Source organism: Acipenser ruthenus, chromosome 3 (genome assembly GCF_902713425.1).
Source record: "Acipenser ruthenus chromosome 3, fAciRut3.2 maternal haplotype, whole genome shotgun sequence".
NCBI lineage: Eukaryota > Metazoa > Chordata > Actinopteri > Acipenseriformes > Acipenseridae > Acipenser > Acipenser ruthenus.
The window spans coordinates 97,430,348-97,457,692 of NC_081191.1; the positions used below are offsets into that span (position 1 = coordinate 97,430,348).

At 39.9% G+C, this 27,345-nt stretch overlaps 1 pseudogene; it reads left to right on the forward strand.

Annotated features, from left to right (window-relative positions):
- The first annotated feature begins 3,907 nt into the window (after window positions 1-3,907).
- LOC131731971 (uncharacterized) lies at window positions 3,908-26,608 on the forward strand (annotated as a pseudogene).
- Window positions 26,609-27,345: the final 737 nt, after the last annotated feature.

Below are 27,345 nucleotides of genomic sequence, written 5' to 3' on the forward strand. Positions count from 1 at the left end.
CAGTGCAGTGTTGTATTAAGGGAACTGTTTCAGTACGGTGAAGAAACAAATCCACATTATGTCAGGTTGTTCACATTGATTTTGTTGCTCGTGGACAACAATATTTGCCTATGTTTGAAACTAATACCACTTGGTTCCATACCATTATGGTAATGATACATTAATTACTATAACCAGAAGATGAACAGGCTATTTTTTTATTATTACACTATGTAACACAATTTTTGTTCCTGGGTAGTAAGTGTTATTTCCTAATTGATTATGCCTCAAAAGTATAGAAAATGGCTATTATTCCCCACAAACTTTGCTTTTGTGACCAGGACAATGATGGGAGACTACATTTGGGGGCTGATTCGTGAAAGTGATTACAGTATAATCGTAAATCTCGAAAAACTACTTACTTCTAAATCTTTTGTAGTCATTTTTGTATTACTTTAGTATAAATACATGTTCATTTAGATTCATATGTTGTTTTTTTCTGACTTTATGTGAACGAAAAGACACAAATTCGCCCGTTTTCTCATTGGAAATAGGTACATTTCAAAATATCACTGTCCTGGTCACAAAAGCAAAGTTTGTGGGGAATAATAGCCATTTTCTATACTTTTGAGGCATAAGCAATTAGGAAATAACACTTACTACCCAGGAACAAAAATAAAAATAAAAAATTGTTACACGGTGTTATTATTATTATTATTATTATTATTATTATTATTATTATTATTATTATTATTATTTATTATTATTATTATTATTATTATTATTATTATTATTATTATTATTATTATTCAACATAACATAATTCCACAACCATTTTAGGTAGTTAAGGTTAGTATGTGTACAAACGACATCATTTGAAATATTATCTTTAATTTTCAATTATCCATGCCAAAACAGTTGTAACTAAATTCACTTGCTTATTTGTTGTTATCAACTGGGATGGTTACTTCACTGTACAAAGACTAAGGTGATGTCATTATTTTGATGGTTGCTAAGGGCATTTCTATAAATATGTATGCTCTTTCTAAAGACTGGGATTGCATGTCAGAAGCCTGATTCAATGTGAGAAGTCTAACTTAATTCAGCAATGAAGTGCTCCCTTCATTACAAATGATACTGTATAGACTGGTGAACTGGTCCTCTATGAACACTTGATGACTTAAACATACTGTAGGTTTAATATCTTCTGAAGCACGTATTGGTGAAATTCCTCACAACCTCTTTTTTGTCTGATGATTTGCTATGATTGTGGTTGGCTCCTGCGATTATAATGTTATTAGTGATCTGCAGTATGCTAGTTTACGGTTGATGCATGAGAGGTCTGAGGATTGATTGTGAAAACCAAGTTAAAACAACTAGGAGACTTTTACACTTTATGGATACGACCCTATAAGCTATATCATGCCAGTTAAAAACATACAGCAACTGTAAAGATCTAGTGTCACGCATTCAGTAAATGATGGATATTCTTCTGTTATTTATTTATAAACACAACATAATTACAGCCTCTTTACCACATGACTGATGTAAGTTTATTAAAATGTTGGTTTCGACAATAGAATTTAAATTATTTTTATTAAAAAAAAATATCAAGAAGTGTCTCCCTAACTTCATTATGAGGACATGCTCAATTCTCCAGCCACAATCCTTTCCTCATCAGTAGAAATGAAAAGGCTCATTCTACTGTAAAACCCGGTAGTCACTATTTCTATTATGGCAGGTCATTCCAATGAAAATAGAAAAATATTTTTTGCAGTGACACACTAGACATCAGTATTGTTACAGTAGCTTGTATTTGTAAGCTAGGTTCACAGAGTTTAAAGCCTGACAACATTCTTCTTCAAGTTAGTCAAGCAGTTAATAAATTAAATGTTAACCTATAGGTGGGGTTCAGGGGGCGGAGCTAGGCACCAACAACCTATCATCTGCTGTCATCAATTAAATCTACCTTATTTAAACATTAGTCACCTCTACCTCGCTGTCTTGTGTTTTTTCATTTTTGGCTTAAACCTAAGCGATTTCAAGACCCATCTACTTTTGCGTACCTCAATAATGGAGTACTTACAGCAGTTGTCATCGGATTCAGAGGATTCCCAGGATTTTCTGTCATTAACAGATCATTCTCCTTCAGCTTCAATCCAGGGTCCATCCAGTCTCCGTTTTTTCTCCCCTTCTGGTATTTCAGTTACATCTGATCAGGCTCCTGATCAGGCTCTCGACCAGGTTCCAGTTCAAATGCTGCCTACCGTTCCTACCACGCAAACATCGAATCCGCGGCGATCCAAGCGTCTTCGGCCTCAGGACGCCCTTCCGGATCGATTGTTTTGGAAGGACTGGCCCATGAATAAATTGATAAAAACCCTCCTTAAAAATGGTAATGCGATTCCGGCAGGGAGTGATAGAGAGTCTCTTTTCATTCTCTATTGCAATTCAGTCTCAGCAGAACCAGTCTTTCCTCCGAAAAAACATAATCAGCCGCGCCCAGCCATTCAGCGTCCTAAAACAGACAGCAGGCAGTCTATTCCGGATCTAACCACCCCCACAACTAGCACCGCTAACCAGCAGCCAGCCATTGAAATCCAACATTCGCAAATATTCAATGAGATAAAATCATTTATGCAGCCTTTTTCCGATACTCTATCTTTGGTCAGTTCTCAACTGTCGGATCTAGAAAAAAGGGTGTCTATTATGGAACAGGGAAAACAATCTACAGCGCAGCCATTAATTTCAGCATCAAATACTGCAGCGCCGCCTACAGCTTCTTTCGGTCCAGCCCTAATTTCAGCCAGCGAGGCAGATTCTCCAATATACAACCTTGCTACCGCATCTACATACAGATCCTCCTCTCCAGCGGCAGCTAGACGTCACACTATATCTCCACAAATCAGACGTATCATTCTCGAAGGTAAGGACATTAATCTTGTTTCACTATTAATGACGACTTCGGAATTCTTGGACCATAGAGTAGTCAATTGTGGAGAATTGGCTGTAACTCTAAAATCCAGAGATCCCAGACTGCTTAAAAATCTTACATTAGGGGAGTTTGTCCTTGCTTTCTCCATATTCAGGGATGTGTTATGCTCGGTATATCCTAATCACAGAGCTGAATTGGAATCTTACGAATATTACATCGTGGAGCTATCTGTCAGATACGGAGGGACTATGTTTTATGAGTATCATAAAGCATTCTCTGCAAAAGCAGCAGCGATATTGGCAGCAGATAATCACATCATCAATTGGGCAAAACCTGATCCAGATCTATTTAATAGAATTTTTGGTGGTCTAAGGGATAATGCATGTGGGGTCTGCGCTTCAACAGCTCATTCAACAGCCCTCTGCCCTAAAGCTGCAATTGCATCAACTTCTAAAGCACCCGGTTTCGCCGCTAATTCATACAGATCTTCAGTACCTAATCCTATACATTCTTCAGCTCCCCTTGATCAATCTACAAGGAAAGACAAATACGGGCGCAGTATTAGATTTTCAGGAGGAAGATGAATCTGCAACAATTTCAATACTGGCTTCTGTTCGAATAGGCATTGCAATTTTATCCACATGTGCAGCAATTGCGGTGACGCTCACTCTAATACAATCTGCCCTTTAAAACGCAAGTGACTTTCCCCGATGCTCACCGTCTTTACTCCTATAAACATCCTGGCGTTATCAAGTAAATTACAGAATCATCCCGACAGTAACTTAATTAATTACCTGATCGGCGGATTAAAAAATGGTTTTTCAACCGGTCTTACTCAAATTCCTTCTTCCTCGTTCCAAAGCAAAAATCTTTATTCAGCGACTCAAGATCCACAATCAGTGCAGTCTCTCATCGAAAAAGAAATTTAAAAAGGATTTATAGTCAGTCCATTTTTAGCTCCTCCTTTTCCAGTATATGGAATTAATCCTATCGGCATTGCCACGAGGAAAATGTCAGGAAAAAAGCGTCTCATTATTGATTTATCAGCACCACGGGGGTCAAGCACCAGCAGCATTAACTCATTAATTCCCCAAGATCAATTTTCCCTGCATTACATCACTATTGCAGACGCAATACATTCAATTAAATTAGCAGGTCGTGGTTCCTGGTTAGCAAAAGCAGATATATCAGACGCATTTAAAGTAATGCCAATCCATCCTTCTCTCCGTCACCTGTTTGGTATATGCTGGGAAGGGAAGTTTTATTTTGCCACTCAATTGACTTTCGGCTGCCACAGCAGCCCGAAGATATTTGATACCCTGTGTGGCAATGTGCCCTGCCCCTGTGTGCATATTATGTGTTGTATATTGCGTGCGTGTGTTAATGTTGGTGTATAGATTGGTACACGGGATATAAACGGGTCTGTGTGATTTAAAAAGGTAGATTTGTATTCAGGCACGAGGAGGGCACAAATCACTTCACGTGCTGGTTAAATGTAATATGTGAGCACGGGGTTGCACAGAATTAATTCACGTGCTGGGATTCAAGTGAATAATTAATTAGTAATTGAATCCCAGCACAACAGTATATATAGAGACACGTAGCATTCACTCGAGGTTGGGTGTTCGGTGAGTGGAGAACGGGATTGGAGACGGAGGTAATTGTGAATTGTAAAAGTGAATAGTTAGAGTATCTGCTCACTGTGTTTGTTGGTCTGTCTAGTCTGTTTTGTTCGTCTATTTATTTTGGCCTCAAGTGCCGTGTCCTGTGTTTTTGTTGTTTCAAACCTTTTTATTTCTGTTTTGTTTATTAAATGCTGAGCGAAAGCATTCGCTCAGCTTCACCAAACCACACCTCTCTGTCTGTTTATTTCCTGCTTCTGGTCTGACGCCACCCACTCCGGCCGTCTTTGTGACACCCTGTCGGAAGCATTATGCTGGATTCTCCTTAATGTCTATCATGTCCCGTTCTTGCTCCACTTGCTGGACGATTTTTTAGTAATTTCTCCTCCTTCAGATGCACCAGCAGAAGCGATTTCCAATCTTAAAAGCTTATTTTCTGAAATCAATCGGTCCCCTTCATTCTTTGGAATTCCTTGGAATCATTCTAGATACAGAAAAGTTTGAAGCCCGCCTGCCTGAGCCTAAACTTAACCATATTCGTTTGCTCATTCAGGATTTTCAGATCAGTAAAACAATTAAAAAACGGGCACTGCTTTCATTGCTGGGTTACTTTAATTTTGCAATACGTATCATTCCACAGGGGAGGACGTTTATATCTCGGCTGCTAGCGCTGGCATCAACAGCAAAAAATCTGGACTCCTATTTAAATATCTCTTCAGAAGCTAGGAAAGACATTAAAATGTGGTCTGCGCTTATTCAGCACTGGAACGGTCTCTCTATGTTTTATGATGATTTAATTTCAGCTCCTCACGATATGGCTTTATTTACTGATGCCTCATCTCTGGGATTCGGAGGTCTATTTAATAATCAATGGTTTTGCAGTACATGGCCTGAGGAAATCGAGAACATATCTCCTCATCTAAAATCCACAGCTCTACTAGAGATATACCCAATAGTAGCAGCTGCCCAGCTATGGGGTCATCTCTGGTCTAAGAAATCAATACTATTTTACTGTGATAATTCAACTACAGTGCATATTATAAATAAAGGACGTTCCTCCTCTGCTCTTATAATGCAATTGCTGCGGCGACTAGTATGGATTTCAGTCTCTAATAACTTCCTAATACAAGCTCGCCACATACCGGGCATTTTTAATAATGCAGCTGATGCTCTTTCCCGTTTACAGATTTCCAAATTCCACAGTTTGCTGCCCTCAGCGCTGCAATATCCAGCAGCAACGCCACAGTTCAATCAGCTGATTTTCAACTAAATCCAACTATTAATAAACTTCTTAATTCAGCTCAAGATTACATGGCATCAGCACTTGCCCCATCTCCAGATCCTCGTACTCTACAGGTTGGGCATGTTATGTAACTTTCTGTTTACAAAGCAGGTTTAATCCTACTCCATTCAACCAGGACTGGATCATGGCGTTCATAGTGCATGCAAAGGACTCTCTACATCTGGCACCAGCTACAATCAGACTATATTTGTCAGGAATTCAGCATCAATTTCGCTTGATGTCCATCAATTCCCCAACTCTATTATCAATTCCAGCGGTTCGTCTCCTTTTACGAGGAATTTCCAAGTGCTCTCCGGCTCCTTCTTCTGCTCGCCTGCCTATTTCTATAGACATTCTCAGTAAATTGATTTCAATTCTCCGCCACGGCTGTTTTTCTCCATTTGATGATTTAACTATGGAAGTCATATGTCTATCTGCATTTTTTTGATTTTTAAGATGTTCTGAATATACAGTTCCTTCTATTGCCAGCTTTCCTACCCTAGGTATCCGCTGCAGTGACCTCAAGCTCATCCCAGATTCTCATTTCATCTTATTTCTTCGCATTTCAAAAACAGATCAACTGCGGCAAGGACAATGTATTCAGCTTTCTAAGATCAGCTCTCCTCTGTGTCCCTTCACTTCCATGTTGAAGTACATTGCAGAACGCAAAGCCATTTCATCCTCCAACCCTTTGTTTATCAATTCAAGCCGGTCCATTGTATCAAGGCATTGGTTTTCCACTGTGGTATCCAGAGCAGGTCTTCCTTCGCAATTCTACACTCCTCATTCATTTAGAATAGGGGTAGCTACTTCAGCCGCAAAAGCCAACATTAACCAGCATTTAATTAAAAATATGGGGCGCTGGACTTCATCAGCAGTTGAAAGTTATATTCGTTCTTCATCATCTGAAATATCCTCTGCACATCAGTCCATTGCTAGTATGTCCGGAGTGGGGACGACCTTTCTGCCTGAGCCACCAAAGATTTCCCCCTAAGAAATAAAATTAAAGAAAGGGGTTTTTTCTTTCCACTGTGCAGAGGGTCTTCACATAGTCATTAGGGTACAGTCTACTAACCCCTTTGCCACGTTAAGTGTTTGTTTTCTTTCATCTAAATGTTTTCTCTTTTCTTCTTTCTTATGCATTGGCGGTTCTCTCTTTTTTCTTCTTCATGTTGCGTCAGCGGGGAGCCGGGGGTCCATCTTTTGGGGGGTTAGTGATTCCACTTTCTCCAACCCTTTGTTAAGCTCCGCTTCATTTACCTCATAGAGGAGGGTTCTCCATGAGTCAGAGGGGACCCCCGGCCAAACCCTTCCATCTGCATGTATGTTTCTTTTGGGATTCTTCTTTCAGGTCTGATGCCTCTATGTGAGGGTCCCCAAGCGGTGGCATCCCTCGTGTTTGTCGTGTCTCCTCAAAGACGGTGGCCCCTCTCCTGTTTGTCGGGTCTCCTCAGTGATGGAACCCCCCTTCTATTATGTTGGCCTTCAAAGAGGTGGAACACCACACATTATATGTTTTAACAAATACTAACTTTATGTTTTCTTTCCGGTTCGCGAGCCTCTTCGTATGTCGGGTAACCTCAGAGACGGTGCACCTCTTGGTATGTCGGGTCACCTCAAAGACGGTGGCCCCCCTCCTGTTTATCGTGTCTATCGATCAAGTAAATGTTGGGCCTGGAAGAGACGGAGCCCCTCTCTCCATGTGTATATGTTTACTAACTCTGTCAATAAACACTATCAGGTGGCATAGCTCTGCCCCGTGAACTACATACTGTACTGATCTGTGAGTGTATGGGGTAAGACAATACGACCTAAACCTAAAAAGAATTCAGAGCCATTAGAAAAAAAATATGAGGCCCTGTCAACTAGATGAATGAATCTATTGTGACCAGCAGTTTGTGATTGTGACAGTTGCCTGGACAAGGCCAGCCTTTAAAGCTTAACTGAACTGCTAGAACTGTACTTTAATGGAAGTCTACCCAGAGTTGCTCAGATCAGTCGGGAAGTAGTCCTTCAAAAGCCTCAGCCTTTAAATGTACATTTGTTTTAATAGACTCTTAAAGGTCTATTAAAACATAAAAAGAAACAGTTTATAATTTAAAAAAAGGGGGGGGGATGAAATGCAATGCTGATTGATAACAGAACCTCAGGGTTGCCATACTTGAGCTTTCAGTCTGGTACATTTCTGTGCAGTTGCAGGGTTTCAGTTAATTTGATGCTACAGGAAAGGCAATGCATTTTTTTCAGCAAACTTCTAGAGTTCTGTAAAATGCTATTTTAGGCTCTTGCTTTAGATGAAGCTTTAGTTTTTTTAGTTATTAAACAAAGGAACATAAAACAGGGAGGCTTCATATGCATGATGAAGAGAAATGTACTCTTTAAGCTGTATTACCCTTATCTTAATTCTACGCTTACATTTCTTAATTTTTTATTTATTTCTTTAAAATTCAGCTTTCAGAAGTGATTAAAAAGGACATGTTGCTGGCATAGTTAGCCAGCACAGTACTGATGCAAGAAGAAAAAAATAATAGAGAATTACTGATACAGTAACAAATATAGCAGTGTATTAAACAGGTAAAGAATATAATTCTATGTCATTTTAGATAATAGAGATTATTTAAAGTATTAGTATTAAATTAACTGTTTTTAAGTGTGCTACAATAATTCTAAATACATTGGCCAACATGAGTATAAGATAATCAGATAAAAATAATTTACCATCCAGTTACCCAGTTAAAACTATCCCAATTAGGTATCTCTTTGCTGTAGAATGAAATGAATGTAATACATGTGAAGGTAATTATTAGGATAGAATAGCTTTGTTTGATTGTTCTGAATGAGAACACCCCCTTTGCTGGCGCGAGGGCAGCAAGGCTCATCCTGTGGATCCCAGGCACTGCTACTTTACAGTTATTTTCTAAAATGAAATAGACGAGCAGATCCCTAGAACTGATCGGCAGCTCGTGAAATCTAACTCCCAAAGCCTCTACGCCCACGAGTACTAATTATGTCCTTTGTTATGTAAGATGGTTTTTGGAGTCAGTAAATATAAATACCTGAAACATGAGAGGTGTGCCTTTAAGAGAACCTGAGGCATGAATGCCTGGCGATTAGCATGCCGTGACCTTTCACTGTCACTGTTATATCTTTCATAATTCTGTTAGATAGAAATTATAATATATACTTTTATCGATTATATAAACCTTTTTAAAAGGTCATTTCATTTTTTTTAACAGCCAATATATTTAAACACCCTTAAAGGAATGTTAACTTCACATTCCTATAGTTTATCTGGCGCCTCCTTAAGACTCACCTCTTCAAAGAGCACCTGTAGAACTCCTCTGTTTGTATCCTGGGACACTATCACCCTTCATGTAAATGTGCTTTATTTTGCTCTTATCAGCCCCTATTTTACTGCATTTAATCCTGTACTTCAGAATACTGTAATCTGCCAAGTTTTTAACCTGTAGTACTTTGTATTTAATCACATCCTGATGTAACTATCACTATTTAATCATATCCTGATGTAACTATCACTATTACCTGCTGTATTATTGAATTGTGGTTTGTCAAACTTGTACTTTACTTGAACAAAAGTTATTGTATTTCTTGCTCTTATTGTATTACTTGTATTGTAACGCTTGAAATGTTTTTGCTTACGATTGTAAGTCGCCCTGGATAAGGGCGTCTGCTAAGAAATAAATAATAATAATTAACATGAATTATTACTGCTGCCCTTTTACTGCGCTGAGAGTATTTGAATATTTGAGTTCTTGATTTTCTTTTGCTTTTTATGTTAGTTCAAGATATGCAGAAATTTCAAATACAACACTGCAGATAAGCTGCTGCATCCTGGTACCTGATTGCAGCTAGACCATCATTATTGAGTTTCAACACATGAAGTGATACAGTACCAAGAAGCTGCAGTCTTCTATCTTCATAATCCAAATTGACATGTACAATACAAACAAAGGGAACAGGTTATGGAAATTAACAAGTATTTCTTCTTTTCATGATCAACATCACATTTCAGGGTGACATCACCGTGTAATTAAATAGCGGTGCTGCTTGTCCTTCTCATCTTCCACAGGCTGCTGACAACCTGGCCCGTCACATGGGATTCTCTGCATCTATTTCCGTGGATTTTCAGTAGATACACTGAAGTTTTCAGCAGACAAACTGAAGACCTGAGAAGGAATCAGTGTCCCTTGTTACCATGCAGCTGCTCTGACCAAGAATCACAGAATGATTACCAAGAGATAGGCATGCAAGTTGAAGAAATGTGATACAAAAAATTGCATGACTTACTTGTGTGAGTCATTCATACAGCAGAGTGTTGAAAGCACCTGCTGTCAATGTTTGTAAGGGTGTCAGTACCCTTGGCAACCACAACATGTCATCAGCAGATTGCAAATGATAATCAGTTAGACTTTATCGTAACATTAACTCACTGACTGTTCGCTCACTGCATAATGTGAGCACACTAGCACAAACCTTGCTTTCTTCTCGAGGGCGGAACTGTGCTACAGTCAAAACATTCCCTCCGGGAAACACTATATCACAAATTCTTACACTATGTAACACAATTTTTGTTCCTGGGTAGTAAGTGTTATTTCCTAATTGCTTATGCCTCAAAAGTATAGAAAATGTCTATTATTCCCCACAAACTTTGCTTTTGTGACCAGGACAGTGATATTTTGAAATGTACCTATTTCCAATGAGAAAACGGGCAAATTTGTGTCTTTTCGTTCACATAAAGTCAGAAAAAAAAAACATATGAATCCAAATTAACGTGTATTTATACTAAAGTAATACAAAAATGACTACAAAAGATTTAGAAGTGAGTAGTTTTTCGAGATTTACGATTATACTGTAAATCACTTTCACGAATCAGCCCTCAAATGTAGTCTCCCATCATGTTCTCGTTATACTGTCCTTGGTAGCGGCGTTCAAAATCCAGTATATCCTGGTGGAAGCGCTCGCCTTGCTCCTCCGAGTACGCTCCCATGTTCTCCTTGAATTTATCAAGATGAGCATCAAGGATATGGACTTTGAGGGACATCATACAGCCCATTGTGCCGTAGTTCTTCACCAGAGTCTCAATCAGCTCCACATAGTTTTCGGCCTTGTGATTGCTCAGGAAGCCCCGAACCACTGCGACAAAGCTGTTCCAAGCCGCTTTCTCCTTACTAGTGAGCTTCTTGGGGAATTCATTGCACTCCAGGATCTTCTTTATCTGTGGTCCGACGAAGACACCAGCTTTGACCTTTGCCTCAGACAGCTTAGGGAAGAAGTCTTGAAGGTACTTGAAGGCTGCCGACTCCTTATCTAGAGCTCTGACAAATTGTTTCATGAGGCCCAATTTGATGTGCAGTGGTGGCATCAGCACCTTCCGAAATGTACCTATTTCCAATGAGAAAACGGGCGAATTTGTGTCTTTTCGTTCACATAAAGTCAGAAAAAAACAACATATGAATCCAAATGAACATGTCTTTATACTAAAGTAATACAAAAATGACTACAAAAGATTTAGAAGTGAGTAGTTAGAGATTTACGATTATACTGTAATCACTTTCACGAATCAGCCCCCAAATGTAGTTTCCCATCATGTTCTCATTATACTGTCCTTCATTGACAGCTCATCCAGGAGCCTCAAAGCCGTGCTGCTCCATAATGGTAACAAGTACCTGTCTCTTCCCCTGGCTCACTCGGTGCACCTCAAAGAGGATTACAACAGCATCAAGACCTTGCTGGACGCCTTGAAATATGATGAGTATGGCTGGGACCCCCGGAAGGTGCTGATGCCACCACTGCACATCAAATTGGGCCTCATGAAACAATTTGTCAGAGCTCTAGATAAGGAGTCGGCAGCCTTCAAGTACCATCAAGACTTCTTCCCTAAGCTGTCTGAGGCAAAGGTCAAAGCTGGTGTCTTCGTCGGACCACAGATAAAGAAGATCCTGGAGTGCAATGAATTCCCCAAGAAGCTCACTAGTAAGGAGAAAGCGGCTTGGAACAGCTTTGTCGCAGTGGTTCGGGGCTTCCTGGGCAATCACAAGGCCGAAAACTATGTGGAGCTGATTGAGACTCTGGTGAAGAACTATGGCACAATGGGCTGTAGGATGTCCCTCAAAGTCCATATCCTTGATGCTCATCTTGATAAATTCAAGGAGAACATGGGAGCGTACTCGGAGGAGCCAGGCGAGCGCTTCCACCAGGATATACTGGACTTTGAACGCCGCTACCAAGGACAGTATAACGAGAACATGATGGGAGACTACATTTGAGGGCTGATTCGTGAAAGTGATTTACAGTATAATCGTAAATCTCGAAAAACTACTCACTTCTAAATCTTTTGTAGTCATTTTTGTATTACTTTAGTATAAATACACGTTAATTTGGATTCATATGTTGTTTTTTTCTGACTTTATGTGAACGAAAAGACACAAATTTGCCCGTTTTCTCATTGGAAATAGGTAAATTTCAAAATATCACTGTCCTGGTCACAAAAGCAAAGTTTGTGGGGAATAATAGCCATTTTCTATACTTTTGAGGCATAAGCAATTAGGAAATAACACTTACTACCCAGGAACCAAAAAAAAAATAAAAAATTGTTACACTGTGTTATAATTTATTGTTAAACATTGTAATTCATTTCACTTTCAGTTAACAATAAATGTTATTTAAACTTTTTAATTATTATAACTTCAACCCCTTGATTAACCATTTAAATATCCTTTATGGAAAAAACATATATTTAATATATGGTAGAAAGTATGAGCCTTATATTTTCCATATATAGAAATTGGCCCCTTTTTATATATATTTAAAATATATGGGATATATTTTAAATATATATTTAGTCTGTAATCCATATATTTATTTTATATGTTGAAAATATATGGTGAACCATGTGTTTTCATTAGTCTGTAATCCATATAAAATAAATATATGGATGTGGCAGGATAGCCGCAGAGGGAAGACTCAGGGACAGAAAATGCAGTGAAACAAAAATACTTTAATTGACAAAAAACAAATAAACAGGCACGAGGGCCAAACAAAAGGTATAAACACTAAACAAAAGGTTACAAACAAAACACTGGAACAAAATAAATCTAATTAAACAAGCATTTTTATATTTATTTATAGACAGACAGACAGACTCTTTTGCAGGCAACACTTTGTGTCTCTCCAAAACCAAACCACTCTAAACCACCCTCCCAGACAAAGGGTTTCACATGCCTTTTATAGTCTGTGGCTGGAGCCCAATTAACCAATAATTAACAATTAAACACTTAAGGCTCCAGCCACATTCTCACATGTATTTTACAGGGAGGAATTTAACCCCCTCCCTGCCAATCCAAAACAAACAAGAATTCCAATAAAACATAATGAAAACAACAAAATAGTAACAAAAATAACAACACAAATTATAGGGGCGAGCTGGCACCCCATCACAAAGGATTACAGACTAAAATATATTTTAAATATATAAAAAGGGGCCAATTTCTATACATGAAAATTATAAGGATCATACTTTTCTACCATATATTAAAAATATATGTTTGTTCCATAAGGGGTCACCTAAAACTGCTACACTTGTAAACTAATAGGCCCTATTCACAAAAGTTGAAAGAAGTGTTTGTAAAGAACTGATCTATTGTCTGAGAGTGTCATTATTAGGTAGCACTCCACAATTTGGAATTGTTTTCATTCGAAAGCCTCTTCATTTCTCATTAACTCCTATAGGGGTGATGTTTGCTGAACTAAAGGCTTCCACTAATTCAAACATGTTGATATTCTGTGCTTCCCAGCCCTGTGCTCTGAACAATTCTGGGACTCTGACCCGCTTTTCTGGTAAATATGCATCCTGTTCTTCATATTTCATTTGCTTTTTTTATGTATTTCACTTTCAAGATGCTTATCTATGTTACTTTTTCTTTGATGATCCAATGAAACATTGCAAATGGAGCAAAACAGCATTTTGCCGCCTGCTTGTATAACTGTTTTGATTTATCAGATGTCTGCATTGTTAAGAAGATCACATAGCAGTAGCTGTAGACCAGAATAAAACCCCTGCTAGTTCAAATCATGTACATTAATGATCAGTTCCTTGGAATACTGGCCAATCATGATCATGCTGTCATATTGTTTTGAAAGTGAGGTGAGAATATATGTGCCAAACTGTCTAGTGCACTGCAATAGCTGTGCTTACTTCTTAATCGTATAAAATGGTTTTGCAGTTTTATGTAGAATTCATATTGTGACTGTTCGGCCTAAGCCCAAGTTTGGAGTTCATGACATCCTAAATTTTCGGGGACTCAATACGTCATTTTGAAAAAAAACAAAAAACAAAAATGAATTTAGCAAAGTAATTTTTGGTTAAAAAAAAGATTCCTAGTTTGAATATAAAAGCTAATTTTGCATTTAAATTAGTCGTGCATTTTAGTGAATGTGTAAATACCTTTTCCTTTACTTTTTGTTCCATCTTACTTGCTTATTAAGTATTGTGTATTTACCGGAAGCTAGTTTAAATGATAGACTAAATATAATTGACAGTCCCTTACCTTTACATCAATCTGTGTTTCTCCCAGGGTGAGGTAAATCCACTGGTGACGGGATCATTAGGATAGGTCATATGTTGAGCTTAATATAATTGATTTAAAACAAAATATGTAAAAAAACAAATCCTGAAGAACTGAGAACAAATTAACAACACGTTACTGCTGCTGGTTTTGATCTCTGTCTTCAAGTGTTCTTGATCTCTCAAATTTAAAACAAAGGTTCTTGTTTAGTGTTCATGACCTCTGAGGACAAGATGTTTCTGCACAAGAAAGAGGCACACCCTTGTTGCAGTTAATAATGGTTAATAATGGGTACCGTATAGGCCATTAAAATTGTCCTAGTCCATCCAGAAAATGGGCCTTTGCCTTTGCTTCAAAATAGAGCTCCTTAAGTTGTATAGCTGCTTTGTTAGCAATACCAGCATATAATATTCAAGATCACATTTTAAAATGCTCTCTGGGAGCCCTTTGAAGTATACAGTAATTATGTAATCATAATACTAATAATAAAAAGACAGCACGTAGGCCCCACATGTGAGGTTAGGTGTTAATGTGCTTTGGCTTATTTAAGATGTGGTTTGAGATGAGGTGATTGATAGCAGCTAAACAGTTTAAAAAAGAATAGCCAGAGGATACTTATTTCTAGTGTTCCCCTTGTCTTTCCAGATGTAATACTGTAGATACATTTCAGGACAGGGTCATGTAGATGCTGCCAGAAAAGATACCTAGTTGGCTACTCACTCAGCCATATTTCGGCTGGAGTGAAAAGTTGTCTTTTTTCTTTGTTTTAATGCTGTATTCTGTAGTTCAGGATGACCCTCACAACTTGACTTTGCCCAAACTGCTTGGTCTGCTTGAGTCTGGAAATTATAAACAGAGGTAGTTTCAAAGATAGGAATACTGTAGGAGAGCCAATAGGTTTCTGATCCTACAGTGTTTATGTGTCTGTCTTTTTGAGTTTCGATACTGTTGGTTGTTTCAATTAACTATTTTAACAATTTTGAAAAGGAAACTTGTTTATAGGAGTAACTACAGAATTATGACACAGAGTTCTCTCACTCCCAGACACTACAGTTCAGTGGAGAGTCAGCTCTTTTTACAGTCTGGTCAGCAATCAATACTTGCTGGCACCTGTCTGTGCTCATCCACTGATTGTGAATGGGTATGTGCTTTTAAAGTCTTTACAGTAGGCTGACATACAAAATTTAAGTGGACACAGTATAGAATGGTATTTATCTTGAAACTGTCAGTAGATTCAAACCCAGTGAAGTACTTGGAAGTAAATAACTACAGTCCACCTAATATTTGAATAACAATTACAAAATCAATACCGTAGATGTTCTTTTAGATTCTCTAGAAAGCCTGCATAATTCACAAAGCCACAATGACATGCGAAAGAGAGCAGGTCTGGTTCAATAGGCATTAAAATGTATTTTCTCACAGATCTTTTTAAACCTTGGCCTTAAATCTAAACTTGTCAGCTCAGTGCTTGCCAAATGTGACATACAAAGGTAATAAGCAGTAGCACATAGTGAAGTCAGATTGATTAGGGCATTTTCACATTAAACATCGGTTAATGAGAACATTCCAGCAAGGTAAAATAGAATAAGGAACATTCTTGGCTGATCCCTATAAGTACACAGTGTACTATGGAAATGACTCATTTAATCTGGCTGTCATCTAAATTACTTTACAAGATTTATCTTGATTTGTAACTCATTTTCATACAGTAATTAATGTAGACACGCGAAGCAATAATCTAGACAAGGTTAAATTGGGACATATTGCGTGACTGGAATATAAACAGCAATTAAGCTGCACCTCCATTTTAAATAGGAATTTTTTCATACTTTATTTGTTTTACTGTCAATATTAGGTCTGAAATTAGATATTGTGGTTTGACCCCTCCTTTCCACCACCACAAGATGCCAATCATTCATTACCATAACAACATGTGCAACTCAAGTGTGAGCAGTGCTTTTGACAGCTATACATAGTATATCAATTACACATTCAAACTACAAAATGCAGTGCAAGGTGAAACCTGATCTGACATTTCCATTTAGGAAACATACTGTAAAGGCATGACATATTATGTTGGGCCTTTTCCGTTTTATTGTTTACAAAACAAGATGGACTTCGGGTTTAAGCAGCTTTTGGTATGAGGTTCCCTCTGTTTAGCAAGAAAGGTTTGTGCTTATAAGTCTGGTGCATTCAGAAAGAATACTGTATGCACACTCTAGGATCACATTTAAAATAACAAAGATTGTGACTGCTGTGTTTTTTGTTATTTTATTTTGATAATGAGTTATCTTTACTATAGTTGTTGTTTGTACTTTGTAAAACCCGCCATAAGAATTGGTCAAGTGTTCCTACTGCTATATTAATATATGTATTTACCTTTAACATCCAAGGTTATAGTTATTTATCAGGTTCATCTATCATATGACACCACACCTTGAACCAAAAAATAGTTTTAGACCTTCTGTAGGCCGCTATTTTTTGTGTCAGAGTTTTAATAGTGTTTAACTGTGGTTTCAATGAATGCAAAAGCTTAGCCGATGCCTAGATGTCTTGCAATGATTTGACTTGCAGGCACTTTTACTGTCAATAACGCCTTTATATAACTCTGGCTGTGTGAATGAAACACATGGAAATAGACCACAGGAAACATGCATCAGATAAACACAGGAAGCAATTATTCAGCAGGAAAAGTCAAGGGAAATGGATTTTCTATGGCTTCCATCGTGTTCCTCCGATTCTGGACATCAGCAAAAATTAGGGAACTAGGAGTTCAATTGCAGGGCAGCCTTTGTTTATGTTGTGCTGACACCAAATGCCACAGATGAAGTGTTTATGTTAAAAATGTTACAATTAAGAACACTACATTTGTAATGACAAATAAATAGCAATCAGGTAAGCCATTTCTGACCCTCTGACATTTTGCCTTGCTGTATTTAAAAAGGATTTACTAACGAAACAGTAAATTACTGAAACCGTATAACAGAAAATAATCATTATTGCTTTCAGAAATATATGAATATTGACTTGACTTTTGTATGCACTCACACACTGTATAAAGAACAAACAACATTGGGGCTGGACAATGCTCTTCTCTAAAAAACACCAACAGCTGTAGGCTGATCGGGAGTAGACATTCTCCACTGAGCCAATTCCACAACATTGTATTTGGGGGCATTGTGCTTACTGGGGTACATTTTATTTCTGACATTACGGTACATAGCATTGTCATTATAAAATATGTAGACAACACAATGTACATCTAAGAATTTTGTAAGGTTAACAACTCAGGCATTATTTGGGCAAGTCTGAAAAAGACATAATTTAGCACACTGGTAGCTGTTATGATGCCTGCTTCCCAAGTGTCCTGTTCCAACAATTATTATAGATTTGATGGCTTCCTGTTTTTCTTCCATATATATTAAAATTTAAATGGATTATAAAGGCTGCTGCTGCTTGTAGGGTCTTGTCCTTCAAGTTACACGAAAGTGAAGGCTTTACGGTAGGCCATGTTGACTAAACTAGCCAAGTGCCAGAATTTCCTAATGATTGGATTTGTCGCCAGTTGACTTTGCAGACACATCCTGAAGGTCTTGAGGGGAGCAGGCCCCAAGCCCTTCAATGTCATGTGTATATTTGAATTATCTGAGTGATTGGACCATGTCATTTAATGTTATCAATGGCTTCATTCTCCATGTTAGTTTTCTCTGCCTGTCTTTCTCTCTACCTCCCCTCAACCTATTTCCTCCCCCATTCCCCCCATTAAGTCAATATGGGATGTCTGCAGAAACTTTTCAGATTCAGTTTCTGTCATTTTGTAAACAGTAACAGGGAAAGCTGTCATCACTTCACAAAATAATACATCAAACACAGTCTTGTTTCCACTTTGGGGCTCTATGCCAACAAAAGAAGTCTGTAAAGAAAGTCTGAGACTTTCTTCAAAATACCGCAATCAGTATTTATTTTTTTATCCTAGATAGGTCCTTATCCTGAAATACATTGTCAGAGGTAATGAATATATGCTTTAAATCCAATAGTGCATGTGAACAATCCCAAAACTCTCTTGGTCACTATGGAAGACTCACACTTGTATCTATGCATGTATACAGACTTTCGGGGACCAACATCATTATAGTCAGTGTTGCTGATTCTTAATCCTCACTTTCTGGAACTTTCTTTTTTATATGGTGTAACAAGGGGGATCTGGACTGACTATCTGACACATGCGTGGGACTGCAGGTAGAGGGCATCAGTCTCGTAGGATCCGCCTGTCGGTCATGGCAATGACACAGAGAAGTGGGGAAGAGGGTGTGTGGGCTTTCCCTCTCTCTGAGTGGCTGAGAGGCGGGCCTTGGGAATTGCTCGGCCCATAAGAACTGCGCTTGGTTGTGCACTCGGGTGACCATGTTCAGGGATATACAGTGACGCTGGCAGAAGAGGCCAGAGTGAAACAAGGATCAGGCGAGCCCGGCTGAGGGAGACAGCCTTCCTTAAAAACTAATTTACAAAGTAAAAGAAATAATTACGTACCCGAGGGAACGTGTGTAGGTATACGGGGAAACCTGGCCACTCCCAGTGTATAGGAACAGCTGAGTGTAGGACGGAGACCCGTTCTGACCGGCTTAGCGGCAGTGAGGGCACTGCGTAAGCAGCACTTTTGTTCGTAGTTTTATTACTGTGTTTTATTTTCCCTTTTTTTTTGCCTTCTGTTTTCATTATTATTTTCGAGCACTTGTATGTGCACAGAACAGTATACCTGTATTGGTAACCCTGTGGTCCTGTTTTACTATCGACAGTATGCAGACTACGGACAACAGCGCCCTCTGTGGGCTAAAATAAATTTAAAAAATGAAAATAAATAAAACTGGGCACCTGTGCGGTGTTTGCAAATAAAATCTTCTGTCTCCTGTGTCAGTGAATACCCCCACCCTTCCACATATAGATTAAGAAAACAAGACCCCAATGGGTAGGTAAGCTACATATTTTAATAAATCAATCCGCTAATCACCCACTGCACATGGAAAAATTGCTTTTTTCTGTTCTACTTCTTTGAATTTAAATTGATTTAATTACATTCCAAAGAAAAATCTCTCTTCCATACTGTGAAATGCAAGGTTTAATTGAAATTTTCCACTGAGGAGGAAAACAATTATACAAATACACATTAAAAAAACAGCAAACAATCTAATGTAGGGCATGGATGAAGATTATTTAAGCTTCACTAGTTCATTGTAGGATTACAATGAACACATGAAAAAGACTTACTCCTTAAAAGTAAAGTACCAGATATGACTGCATACAACCATTTTTCTATTACTTTACATAAGCCAGAGCTAGTTTATCACCATAAATTATCCAAGGAATGGTCCAAGGAAATCTAGTTCATGAAAGTGGGAAACTAGATAGGAACTCTTTTTTGTATGCATTGGAAATGAGGGTGAAAGGTATAAGAAAATGCTGTCTTTGGTAAGGCCTTCACAGAAAAAGCAATGTTGCAATTTTTTTTTTGTTTTAAATTATGCCTACCACTTTTTAGAATCTCATGTCAATGGCATTCTAATTGTATCTGTTTATTTGGGTCAATAATATGTATCAGTTATTTATTAATCAAACACTAATATAAACTATAAATAAATGTATATGATTATTCTGTTGTGCTTTTGGTTGTTTTCTTTCTTTCATATTCTCCAATGTCTTGGCAAAGGCTGTCTGTGAAGCTCCCATACAAGGAAGTGAATGATGCTCAAACTGGAATGGCCTAGAAGCCATTCCGCAGCAGTCATTTTGGTGGTTTTTGGTTTTAAAATGTAATTTTCTCCAGTCGAGTAACACATATGGGACTGTACGTTCATGTACCTTTCTGTCCGTGTGTATTAAATATTCTCACAAAGCATGAAACACAGGAGTGCAGAAATAAAGGAGATATATTACATTATACCTAAAAGCCCCGGGAGCAGTCACATTGATAGCCACACAGAAAACAATTGTATTGTGATTATACAGAACGGCATTCTACTTTATTATTTTTATTTACTAGTCTGCAATGTGTTTAACTGTAAAGATTAGTCTTTACTCTCTGCCTGAGTGAATGACTGACTATTCACTCAGGCAGTCTATTGTTTTTCAATCAGCCTTTTGAAAGGCTGGCGCCTGCTTGCCAGCTGCGCTGCTTTGGTCAGTCAATTAGCATCAGGACTAGTGAAAATAAATACCAGAGACCATTGAGTTTTACGATGCAGCAAAATATGGAGTTGATGCTTTGGATCAGGTGGCACGGAAGTATTCCGTGAAAGCTGGCTCCCGACGGTGGCCTGTTCAGGTGTTTTACAAGGTATTGGACCTAGCAGCCATCAACTTCTGGGTACTTTACAAAGAATGCACAGAGAAGAATTTACCAAGGAGAGAATATATTTTACAGTTAGCACAGGAACTTTGCAAGAAGCATTTGGGACAGAAGGAGACTGCCAAGCGTGTACCCACAGCTGAAGTTGGCAACCCCGCTGAGAGCCGCAAGAGACGCCAATGCCAGGTTGGCAGGTGCAATAAAGATAAAACTTCGGACAGCCCTGTGCAGAAAGGCAGCGTGCAGAAGCGCATTATCTGTGTTGATTGTGAACAGCCTTAGACTCATGGTAAAGGAATACTCTTTTCTCAAAAAAAAGAAAAATAAATTAGACTTTTTTTATAACTTCTTGTGCTGTGTGCTTCTGTAAAATGTTCACTTCTAAGTTTATTTATCTACATTGTTCAGTTGCTTTTGCTCAGCTGATAATAAAATGTATTGCTCTCATTTCAGTTTTATAAATATGTATGTTGTAAACCAATGTGTGTTCAGATGTGTGGCAGGGCAAAAGCCCTGCACGTGTAAATAATGTATTGTATTGTGTGTATGTATAGTTTAAAAATATATATATAGAATAAATGTACACTAGATATGGCAGGTTTTTGCAGTTATAAATAAAGTTGTGAAGTTTTGAATTTAAGTTTGGCAGGGATGGGGTTAAATCCAACTCTGCCAAATCCATGTGCAGAATGTGGCTGGGGCTTAATTGACTAATTGATGATCAATTAAGCCCAGCCACATGGTATAAAAAAGGAGCTGGAAAGCCAGTTCGGTTGGTTTTTGTTTCAGCAAGCATGCAGCCTCACTATTGTGTGGAGAGCCAGTGTGAGTGAGTGAGTGAGTGAGTGAGTGAGTGAGTGAGTGAGTGAGTGAGTGAGTGAGTGAGTGAGTGAGTGAGTGAGTGAGTGAGTGAGTGAGTGAGTGAGTGAGTGAGTTGTATAGGGATTAATTTAGGGGATTTTGATCCCACCCCAGTTTATTTTAGTGTGTCAGAGTAGGTTCCGGAGCGGGACCTCCCTTTTAGTGGGAGCAGCGCTAAGCCAGTGTGTGGCAAACTTTTGTTTTTAGCTGTTTCTCACTGTGTTTTGTTTTGCATTTTTTTTAGCTCTTATTTTTATTACGCTATGTCTGTGTATGTCCTCCTGCACTAGGGCTATCATTGCTGGTACCCTAGTGGCAGCCACCTGTCATAACATTTTGTTTACTTTAATAAAATCGTGGCATTGTCAGCTGCATCCCTCTGTCTCTCTCTCATCATTCAGCGGACACCCACAATTAAAGTAGCAGGTACTAAGACCCCCTGTTACAAGATGTTTATTTGTTTACATTTTCTTGTTTTGATTTGTAAATTAAATGTTCATATATATGCGCTTCGGTTGTTCAGATGTTTATGTGAATAAACTTAATAAAAAAAACGAATTACATCCGACTGTTTCTCTTTTCGTTATACTATTTACAGTATTTTGAATACATCCTCTGCGGGGCTTCTAGGTATATCTCCAGTCCTTCTAGTGCTAAAATGAATTTCTTGCACTCAGGAAGTTATCAGTTTGTTGATGTTATTTGACAGTGGTTTTTTGCATGGTACTTGTTTATTGCTAGTTGTTTTGCATGTGTGGTATGGATACTTGTTTTAATACACATTACCCGGCACATGCCTAATTGAAATACTTACAATTGTTTATTTGTATAGATGAATATTTTATTTCTTGTGTTCCAATCAAGTGCAAATTTATTTCAAAGTGAAAGCAGGTGAAAGTAGCATTGTGCTCAACATACTATAGTAGTGAAAAAATAACAGTAATAACAATGAAATGAAACTTTAAGTAACACAGCCACATTGCAACGGCCAATACTAACTTTGCCCATGTGGGCATCCATAATGACAAACCCAACACAACCCCAATATGAAACCAAAACAGTATAGCAGTGGCCCTTCCCAGATATGCACTGCTAGCTGTTTGTGTATTGCTACACAATACAGCTGGAAATCTAGGATTGTGACATACATGCTTCAGAATGCTGACTCGTTTTTGCTAGTCAAGAAAACAGAAACATATAGCTTCATATTGTGTACCTGCAAAATCAAAAAACTCTGACAAATCACTCTTAATTGTCTCTTGAGTCCTTTTTCATGACCACTAAAATTAGGTGCCTTATCTTTTTCAACAAAAATGATAAACAAGATAATATAGACTTTGCCTAACCAGCAGACATATGTAAACTATGACCACTGGCCTTATCCCTGATGAATGTTCTTGTGTATCTCCAATTAGCAACACAAATAGGAAACAAAAGTGTCTTATTTGTTGGATTGTGTATACACAGCTGCTAAGAACCACACTGTTTTGACCTGGTCTTTACTGTGCCCAGTAAAGACCTGGGAAAAGGTAATTACAGAGTTGGTTCAAGAATGTAATTCCCAATGGCTGGCCCATTAGAAAAACAAAGGGAGTAATTTGGCCTCTACTAAGATCCACTGAATGGCATCCATTTAAAAGTTTAATACAAGGTTACAACATAGCTGAGTATTTTGGCTGCAAAACCACAGGAGTCACTAATTGTAATTTATTTTGTTAAAATTGACCACGGGTGGCCGGAAAGACAATGTAAGTAAATAATTCGGAGCTCATTTTATTTTAGAATTTGGATTTAATGGTCAACCCTGGATCTTTTATAAAGTGGGAAATGGATTTCTGATACTTTATACTGTATATACTGTCTACCATGTGTACTTGTGGCAAAGTGGTTTGCAGTGCGCAGTTGTAGTGGTGATGCAGGTGCTCCAGACAATGACAAACGCAAAGTTCATGGTTCAAACAATTATTTTTATTTTCTTTTTGGCCAGCTTGGCCGCTGCAATAATAATGCTGGCTCTACCCAACTATGGGTATTGCCAGCGTATAAACCAAGGGGTTTTAGTCCTGAAGTAATATTGCAAAACACAGACACACAACACAGATACACACACGTCTCTGGACAGTCCTTTTTGGCGTCTATCACAATCGGACTGCACAACTCGCCCCTGGAAGGCTCAATCATCCCAAGTTCGAGCATCGCCTGCACCTCTTTGCTAACGCCACTCCCGGGCACGGCAGAAAACTCCCCAATTGAACTCCCCAATTAACCTACACAGATCTCTCTTTTGATCTTGCCGGGCAGCAGTACTTTACCTAGATTGCTCCAGTAAAAATCCAACTGTATAAATGGGTAATTGTATGAAAAAATAATAATAATAATAATAATGTGATATTGTATAATGTGAAATAATGTATTATGTGATATCTTGTAACAATTGTCGCCCTGGATAAGGGTGTCTGCCAAGTAATAAATAATAATAATAATAATCTGGGAGTACCTGTTCCCCCATCGGAATTCTATGAATGCTAGGGGCCACTATACAGGATCCAAAATCATCCTCTACCTCGTCTGGGGCTATAAATAAGGCCTCCCTTGCCTGCCAGGGCTTCAATAAATTGATATGGTAAATTTCCCTTTCATTGCGGCAATCGGGCTGCTGAATTTCATAATTCGCTTTCCCTATAGCCCGAATCACCTCATATGGCCCATGCTATTTAGCACACAGTTTGGATTCTGAAGTGGGAAGAAGCAGGATTACCTTGTCTCCTGGTCAAAAGGTCAGAATATGTGCATTTTTGTTGTAATGCTGCTGTTGCTGGTGCTGAGACGATTTGAGATTGTCCTAGGTCAAACAACCGACCAAATCCAGGTGATCTCTCACTAGGAGCACATGGTACATTACATTTTTGGACAAGCCTTTGTGCTCTTCTCACCCCTCTCTCAACAGATCGAGGATGCTGTGAGGCGGTCGGCTGTACCAGAGCTCGAAGGGGGAGAACCCTGTCGAACTCTGTGGCACCTCTCTCACTGCAAAAAGGAGGCAGGGGAGAAGTATTGACCAATGTTTCTGCTGCTGGTTCACAAACCGTCTCAGCATCTGCTTTAATGTTCGATTAAAACGTTCCACCAAGCTGTCCAACTGTGGATGATAAACAGATGTCCGGATGGGATGTATTTTTTATATTTTATACACCGGGTGCTACTCGCTGTCAGTCTGGGTATGTGGCTACATATTTCGACACTTCATTATGAAGCCCTCCCCAATAAAATCGAGCCAATATGCATTTCCTTGTTTTATCAGCTCCGAGGTGCCCAGCAAAAGGGATATCATGTGACAGCCTCATGATCTCGGGCCGACAAGATGGGGGAACCATCAATTGTGTTACAGGCTGTCCTGTGCCCGGGCAGGGTTTACCCTATACAGTAATTGCCCCTTGAGAATGAAGTGCGGATATACTAGAGCCCCAGCGCCTTCAACATCCTTACCTTCAATAGACTAGACCTGTCCCCAAGCGTGCACCAGAGTGGGGTCGTTTTTCGGGTCCCACACTAGGTCCGCCCATGAGTCCCACAAGTCCATTATATTGAGAGAGGCCGGAGTAACATCTGCCCTGGATGGCCCAGTAACCTCACCCTCTCAGTCACACTGCATACCAACTCCTTTTGAGTGGCGTTTGATACCATCCGAGCTCTCTCCAACCAGCCCACAGCCTCGTTTCAGTGATGCACCTTCCCATTTTTCAATCTGTGTCTCTTTATTTGTTTTTCTCGGATGAAAAAGGGAAGAAAACAAGTCAGCTTGCAGGGGGGAAATCTCACCAATCATTTCCTCCGCTGTGTCTGCCACGTTTACGTGTGTGGTCGGGACTGCCTTTTGAATTAATTGTCTATACTGTGGCCAGTCCTTGCCCAGAATTACGGTGTGCGACAGCCTTTCCACCACCTCCACCTGAGGTGGTGCTGTATCGGTCCTACCGATATGTATGTTTTTAGTGTGGTGTATGTCGCCGTGTCTCCATGGATACAGGAGATCGCCACCTTGCCTTGTGGTTGCCATGATACACCGCCTAAGAGAGCTGTCCTGAGTCCACTAATGTATGGGTACACACTTTACCAACAACCACATCAATGATACAAGGCTCTTCCCAACCATTTCCCCATTTCTGACCCGCTTCCGATGCCAAATAACATGCCGCCACGTTGCACTTTATTGCGGGGGAGCACAGCCGGGCGGTATGTCCTGTGGGATGGCACCTGGAATAGATAGGAGGGGCAGAAGGCACTGGGGTTACATATCTGTCCCACTGCTGATAAGGCAACGGGTCAGGGGCATTGAATCTACCCCAGCTGGGGGCCAGCCGTTGCCTCCATCGGTGCCTCGAGGACTATACGTCTTAGTGCTTCGACGTTTCAAGGTTTTTTGTGCTTATGTTCCAATACACTCGAGACCCTCGGGTCACTGGTGTCCTATAGCCTCGGTGCCTCGGTGCTTCGACACCTTCGGTGCCTCGAGGACCCGTTGCTTCGGCGCTCGACACCTGCGGCTCTCCACAGCTCCGTGTAGTGGTGCCCTCATTGGTTTTTAGCACCCTCAACCCCAGAGCCTCGGTGCTTCATCACCCTCAGTGCCCCAGGGCCTTGATGCCCCAGTGCATCGACGCCCTCAGCCCAAGCATGTCAAACTTTCATCCGTGCACGTCCTGCAGGCTGAATCTGCACCTGCAGGACAAACACACCCTGTGTGTCAAGTGCCTGGGCATAGATCACGCCTCTGCCGCCTTGGCAGACAAGGCATTCTGTACTATTTGCACCAGATCTAAGGAGAAAACCTTACAAAACAGAATGGCGCAGTTCACAGGCACCCTTGCGGCTAGCCTGGGAGAGCCAGCTTTGGCCTTGGGATCCCAGGCCCCCCTCCGCCAGCCCTTGAGCCCTGCGCACAGTATACCTTGCGTGCAGGCTCCAAGCCATTCATCCCGCAACCACTCTAGATCCCCCTGAAGGGATAGGAAGAGAGTGAAGAACGCAGATCAGGCCCAAATACTCGAACACCTAAGCAGGCAGCAGGCTTCCCACCCTGCGCCTGCCTCAGCTCCACCACCAGCACCTGCCCCAGAGCAGATCCCGGCTTCGCCGTTGGTCGCTCCAGAGGTTTCAGAGCAGGATGTGGTGATGAGCGAAGGGGAATAGGATGCGCTCTCTATAGTGGCTTCCTGGGATGAGGAGTCCTTCCTACGGGAAGAGACCCAGGACCCAGACCTGACCCAGGAAACGGGGCCCAGCTCTGAGCTTGCCTCAGAGCCTGAGGTTCCAGTGCCCTCAGCTCAGTTCAGGCGCTTATGGAAGGAGCCGCAAACTTCCTTCAGGTTCCCTGGAAGCAAAAAGCACAGGTCTGTTTTCAGCGTAGCGCAGGTGGCCCAGGAGAATCTGGTTTTCGAACCTCTGCCAGCTGCTGCAAGGCCAGCCCTGGGAGCTCCCACTGCACATGGATCTCTTCAGCTAGGCGAAAGGCACCCTCTGGCACCCAGAACTGGGCAGACTCCAGCTGTCGGTCTGGCCCCTGAACAGGACCGTCTGTCTGCTCTCAGACGCACTAGTCGGTATGCTGCAGAATGCTAGGGCTTCTTCCACAAGAGCGCTGTATGCTTACAAGTGGAAATATTTTCAAACTTGGTGCATGGCCAGAGACCATGATCCCGTTTATTGCCCTATATTACGATTATTTTGCAGTTTCTGCA